A 7,160-nucleotide genomic window follows, 5' to 3' on the forward strand; every position below is an offset into this window, starting at 1 on the left:
AGGGTAAGAAGCAAATTCAAGTGAGAGAATCATAGGGTTCGGGGAGCTGAAGTGCTTAAAAGTTAGGATTTTTTACAAGTTTTAGATATTATATTTACACGGTTCGGTCGTATGAACTGCAAGTTCAGCCGCCCAAACATCTTGGGTTTTAAAAACTCCTAACAAAGTAGGCATTTGGTCGACTGGACAAGGAGTTCAGTAGCCTGAAGTCTTCGGTTGACTCTATGTTGAGCTTTCAATTGCCTGAACCACTGGATACTCTTAGCGACCAGTCTAATGAGGGTTCGGTCGACGGACCCACACCCTTCGGTTGCCCAAAGTACTGAAATTTTTAAATAACTTAAAATTTTGCCTAGAACACTCAAGTTAATGAACAACTTCTCCTCAAACTACTTTCCCAACATGCTTCATATTTTATTAAGATGAAACGATCTTCTTAAAGAGGTTTCGTGAATATATTGGCCCATTGTTCATCCGTGATTACAGATTCAAGACTAATGTCCTCCTTTTGTATATGATCTCGAAGATATATCGATGTGCTTTGTTCTTAAGTGAGATATCAAATTTTTAGATATATTAATGGCGCTGGTATTAGCACACTTGATTGGCACTGACGCATAATTCAATTTATAGTCTTTGAGTTGTTGCTTCATGTACAAGACTTAAGCATAACAACTGCCAACCGCCACATATTCAGCCTCGGTAGTAGATAATACCATAGAATTTTGTTTCTTGGAAAACCAAGATACCAGAGAACGTCTTGAGAAATGACATGTACCACTCGTACTCTTGCGGTCAATTTTGCACCCGACATAGTCTGCATCAGAGTAGCTGATCATTTCAAAGGATGTGTCATTTGGATACCATAAATGTAAGTCTATAGTACCTATTAAATATCTTAAGAGTCTTTTAACATCTATTTGATGTGATTCCTTAGGCGAGGCTTGAAATCTAGCACACATACAAACGTTGAACATTATATCTGGTCTATTGGCTGTTAAATAGAGCATACTCCCAATCATGCCTCGGTAGTATTTGACATCCACCAGTTTCTCTTGCTCATCCATATCAAGACTAGTAGAAGTACTCATTGGTGTTCCCAATGCCTTGCCACCTTCTATATTAAATTTCTTGAGAAGGTCTTTTATGTACTTAGATTGGTTTATAAATGTGTCATTTTTAGCTTGCTTGATTTGAAGTCCTAGAAAATACGTGAGTTCGCCCATCATGCTTATCTCAAATTCACCTTGCATACATGTAGCAAACTCTTTACATAGATTCTCATTAGTAGCACCAAATATGATATCATCAATATAAATTTGAATGATAAGTATATCATTGACCTTGGTTTTGATAAAGAGAGTACTATCCATATTTCCTCTCAAGAATCCATTTTCTATCTGAAAGCCACTCAATCTCTCATACCGAGCTCTAGGAACTTGTTTTAATCCATATAAGACTTTTGTCAATCTAAACACATGGTTTGGAAAATGGAAATCTTCAAAACCTGGGGGTTGTGCTACACATACTTCTTCATTTATGAAACCATAATGTCATTTTCATCCTTTTTATTCCTATAAACCCATTTAGTGCCTATTGCTAAATGATCATCAAGCCTAGGAACTAACTTCCAAACTTTATTCCTTGACTTGATTTAACTCTTCTTGCATAGCTAACACCCATGAATCATTGTTGATTGCATCATTTATGTTCTTAGGTTCCTCTCATAACAGGAACACACAATGATCACATAGGTTCTTTAGTGAAGATCTATTTGACACCCCTCTTGATGGTTCACCAATGATTTGGTCCTTAGGGTGTTTCTTTATAAATTTCCATTATTTTGGCAATTCAGCTTGATTTTGAGAGTCATCATTAGATGGTTTTTAATTTCAATGCTCTTTTCTTTGCTATCATGAATTGCTAAGTATTTTAAACTATATCTTATATCTAGATCATCATTATCAATGATTTTAGAAGAGAATGGGCTGACTTCATCAAATACAACATGAATGGATTCTACAACAGACAACGTTCTTTTGTTGTAAACTCTAAATGCTTTACTATTCAAAGTATATCCTATAAAAATCCCTTCATCTGATTTTGCATCAAATTTTGCTAGGTCCCCTTTATCATTTAAAATAAAAAATTTACATCCAAAGACACGGAAGTATGAAATGTTTAGTTTCTTTCCTTTCCAAAGCTCATAAGGGGTTTTATTCAAGTTAGCTCTAATAGTGGCTCTGTTCATAACATAACAGATGGTATTTACCACTTCAGGCCAAAAATATTTGGGTAGGTTATGCTCATTTAGCACAGTCCCACCCATTTCTTGTGGGGATCTGTTCTTTCTCTCAACAACTCCATTTTGTTAACGTGTTCGTGGTGTTGAAAAGTTGTGTGAAATTCCGTTTTCATCACAAAAATTTTCAACATCTTTGTTTTTGAACTCTCCACCTCTATCACTTCTTATGTGTAAAATACCATAACCCATTTCATTTTGGAGTTTCTTACACAAGTTGGTAAGCATTTTACACACTTCAGCTTTGGAGCCTAAGTACAACACCCAGGTGAACCTGGAGTAGTCATATACTATAACGAATGCATATTGTTTTTCCTCCTAGACTTTGTGTTTTAGTAGGACCAAATAGATCTATATGAAATAATTCCAATGGCCTTCCAGTGGATATTAATTGCTTCTTTTATAAGCTCGTCTTGGTTTGTTTCCCAAGTTGGTTAGCATCACAAACTTTGTCTTTTGTGAATTTTGTGTTGGGTAAACCCTTAACTAAATTCTTCCTAGCTAACTTAGATAAAAGGTCCATGCTAGCATGTCCTAATCTCCTATGCCATAACCAGCTAGATTTATTCAAGGTCGTAAAACATTTTACGTCTTGAGACAATCATAAACTTAATCAAGAATTAAACGCAAACATTCAAGTGCTGAAATTTAAATTGCAGAAATTAAAGGCAGGTACAAGAAATGTTATTGGGATTCGGTCAATACTGCCGACGTCCCCGCCTCAAGCTCACAAGTAAGAGGATTTTACTAAGGTTCGCTTAACGGGTGGAGCGGCACCTAATACAACACCTTAACAGGATGATGCACCTAGTTTTCCTAACCAGGTCAAAGCCAATCCGGGACTTTTCACAGGGCAAGTCTCCCTTTTCCGACCACACGTCAGGAACACAACAAATAATCAAATTTGTGTACAAACAAATATGCTTCTTACACTAAGCAGATATATACCACTATGCTCAATCAATTAATACACTCACATATGATAGGATATTAAGCTCAAGTGAGAATTTGTTAACCAATGTGTTAACTCTCAACAATATGTATGTCAATGTGTATACATGAGAGTGAGACTTTTGATATGAAGCTAATATGTTTGTAATGTGAATAGTCAAACAGTCTCTGCAGCCCTAAACAAATATCACAATAATATTTCTCAAATGTAAAGTACAATAGATATTAGGGTTTAAGCTTGCTAAAATATTTTTGTCAAAGCATAAAGCAAGCTTATGAACCTTGCAATGAGGATGCAAGATCTTAAGCCAAGTAAGAGTTTTTCCCAATCCAATATTTATGAATGAAATATTATGGGAAAAACCTTAAGCTACTCTCCAAAAATCAATACACAATCAAATACAACTGAGGGAGAGTTTGAGCTTGAAGGATGAATATGACAAACCAATCTCACTTAAAATAAATAGCTAGATGAGTATAGGAGGTAGATTTGGGCAATTTATTTGAAAAGATATGGGAGTATGAATGCTTTTGTCCAATAAAATTTTTAGAGAAATTTGGCTAATCTAAAACCGTAATCATATCTTAATTGTGATAGATGAGGAGGTATTTATAGAGTTGGGAAAAATTATAGCAGTTGGGGATACGTTGGGTATTTTGGAAAAAAGATTAATTGAGTTTAATTAAAAAACCCAATTTAACCTCGGTAAAAATTGAGCAACTTAGGAGTTTTGATTGACCATATTTAATGTTCGGTTGACCAGATTGCTCAGTTCGGTCGACCAGGGCATTTTTGAAAAGAGGTTTTGGTCGACCAGATTTGAGGCAATTTTGGACCTCCGAGGTTCAGTCCGGTCGACCAGGTCAAGTTCAGTTGACCAAATTTCTTTGGTTTGATCGACCAGAGCGTTGGGATTTCCCACGTGCCAGTTCGATCAACCAGAGCATTACAGTTCATTTCAAACTCGGTCGACCAAATGGTCAACTATTGACCCTAGGGAGGTTCGGTCGACCGAATGGTCAATATTTGACACTGGAAGGTTCAGTCGATTAAAGTTTATAAAGGTTCAGGTTCGGTCCACCAACCATATAAAAATTGTGTATTTAAGTCCTAATTTTCTTTTGAAGTCACTCCTATTCACATGATTATAACTTTTAAGTTATGGGGGATATGTTATGAGGTGCTTGGGGACGTAAAGTCAGTCTATGGCCTAGGATTTTAAATTAAGCCCAAAAATCTAGTGTCGGTCGACCGAAGGGTGATCCTTAAGGTCATTCTATGGTCTTTGAGCTTATAGTCCCTAACGTGCATGTCATGCATTAATTATTACAGACCTTAAATTATAATTACAAACCTGAATGATAAATATAAAACAATATTATACAACTTAAAATAAACAAGGACTTCATGCTCTGCTTCTCTACATTTCCATGGAATGCGCCAAATGATGTGCTCATTTAAGTGCTTCTCGGCTTCCAAATTGCATCATCATCTGAGCTAACAAAAATATAAACCTACTCAAATACTCAAAGCACACATATGAAATACTGTGGTTTGTCATAATCAAAACAAGGATCTGACCAAAAAGTCAACATTTTAGAATTTTCTTTGAATTTCCACACCTTTTTAGTTTTAACATGCTTTCTTCTAAATGGGCAATGGAATTTGATATAACCTTGATTTTTACATAAGAAACATGTGTGTGTGTGAGTGTGTGTGTGTGTGGGTGTGTAAGCATTGTTTAAGGAAGTGCTGGCATTGTTTTTAGATTCTCTTACAAAATAGCCCATGTAGAGATTTTTTTCCTCTTATTGTCTATTCCATTAAAGTCAATGCCTTCTTTGTCCAGAGACATCTTTTGAGAGCCAACTAGTTTGTCAAAATTATCTTTTCCTTTTGTGAAGTTATAGATGATTTTAGACTGATCTTCTACCTTTCTTTCTATGTAATGACCGAAGAATGATGGTGTTTAAATAATAGAGAAAGGGGAAAATGGAAACAGTAACAAAAGGAGGTAGCAGAAGCGTTCGTCGACAACGTTGCACTTTGGGCTCGTCGACGAGAAGATACCGAGAGGATATTTAGGCAACTCTAAATTTCATCGACGAAGGGGAAAATTCGTTGACGAGTAGCCTTCTTGACCTCGTCAACGAGGTGACGTGGTTTGTCGATGAAGCCCATAGTATAAATAGCCCAAACCTCAGTTTTTTACGCAGGAAATTAGAAAAATTCCCTCTCTCTCCCTCCTCTCTACGGATTCTCTCTCCTCTCTCTTCAATTTTGACTCTGACGTTCGCCAGATCGACGATCCGAGGCCACCACGATGCTCCTAGGGAAGTTCTCTCCAAGTTTGCAAGATCGGATCGTTGGTGGGGCAGAATTGAAATTCATACCTAGTTTAAGGTAAGACTTTTTATGCAAAATTTGGTCTTCCTATAGTTATAGGAAATGTTATTCACGGAAAAATATTAAAGTTTAGTTTTGGAAGTTATTGTTTTTAGGGTGTTGAACGGGGAATCCTGCGGGTGTAGGACGAGTGTATTTTAGGGGGGATTTCTTCTTAGAAATCAGGTAAGAGAATAAACTAAAGCAGTTATTTTCTACGCAAATTATATTATTATTTATCAGCAAATTTATTTTCAGGAAGCATGTATAATATATATAAGAAGATTGGTAAAAATGCATATTTGGGAAAATACTGCTGTTATGTTAAAATGTATATATATTAGTATGAAATTCCAGAAAATATGATTTTAGAATGAAATGTATGTTTTATATAGCAATGTGTGGTATGAATATTATTTTACGTAGAAAGTATTATGTTATGGAAAATTTTATGAATGAAGTATGTTTTCAGAAATTATGCAATAGTGTAGTACATTATGGTTTTAAAATACATGATAAATGAATTATTTACTTATAATGATATGTATGAAATGTTCAGCGCAAGACCGTGATTGATAGCCAGCGCAAGGCCGTATTTTACGTATGATTTCGGCGCAAGGCCGTATTTATGAATGTTCGGCACAAGGCCGCAGATATGAAATAAACTGGCACAATGCCATATGTATGTATGTTATTTCAGAAAATGCTATCAATCTATTTATGTTAGACAAGTATAATATTATGTATTATATGTTATTAGAACCTGAATGATAGTTCAGTTCAGTTACAGGAACACGGTACCGTAGCTATACAGATCATATTATTATGTTCAGACTTGTGCTAACTGCTTCACAAGGGGGTGGGAGATGGACAGTCGATATGACTTTCAGTGTAGAGTTGTAGACGTCCACCTGGCAGTCCGAACCAGGGTGTGGCAAACTCATCATACTTACAAATATTTTTGACTCGGCAGTGGTCGGCCAGCCATTGTTGAGTCCCGCCTTCAGGCTGCACAACCCGTCATGGAGGTAATACATGACATCAACTAGCTATACATCCTGGGTAAATTTCAGTAGTATAAGATATATCAGATATTTCATGATCAGTATAAATTATTAGAAATTATGAAAGTATATGATTATTCAGTATGTTATGATGAATGTTTTCAGGAATATGAAATGTACTGTATATGTATAATTGTATCAAATATTCATGTTGCCACACAACTGTATTTAGTTTATTTTCCCTTACTGAGAAGTGTCTCACCCCCGAATATTAAATAATTTTCAGGAAACCCAGAAAGACTAGCGGATCGAGCCCCTGTTGAGTCAGTTGTGTTACCCTGCTAGGAGGGTAAGTTTTGATCTAGGAACGGGAGATGTACGTTATGAGTTCCTAGATTTGTATCTACTTTTGTATTTTGGGAGATTGCATATAAAAACAGTGTTTTGGATTGTATTTGACTCTGGTATTATGTATTTTGTAGTTATAAGAATGTGATTTATATTCGCTGCTGCTTAG

Source organism: Malania oleifera, chromosome 1 (genome assembly GCF_029873635.1).
Source record: "Malania oleifera isolate guangnan ecotype guangnan chromosome 1, ASM2987363v1, whole genome shotgun sequence".
NCBI lineage: Eukaryota > Viridiplantae > Streptophyta > Magnoliopsida > Santalales > Ximeniaceae > Malania > Malania oleifera.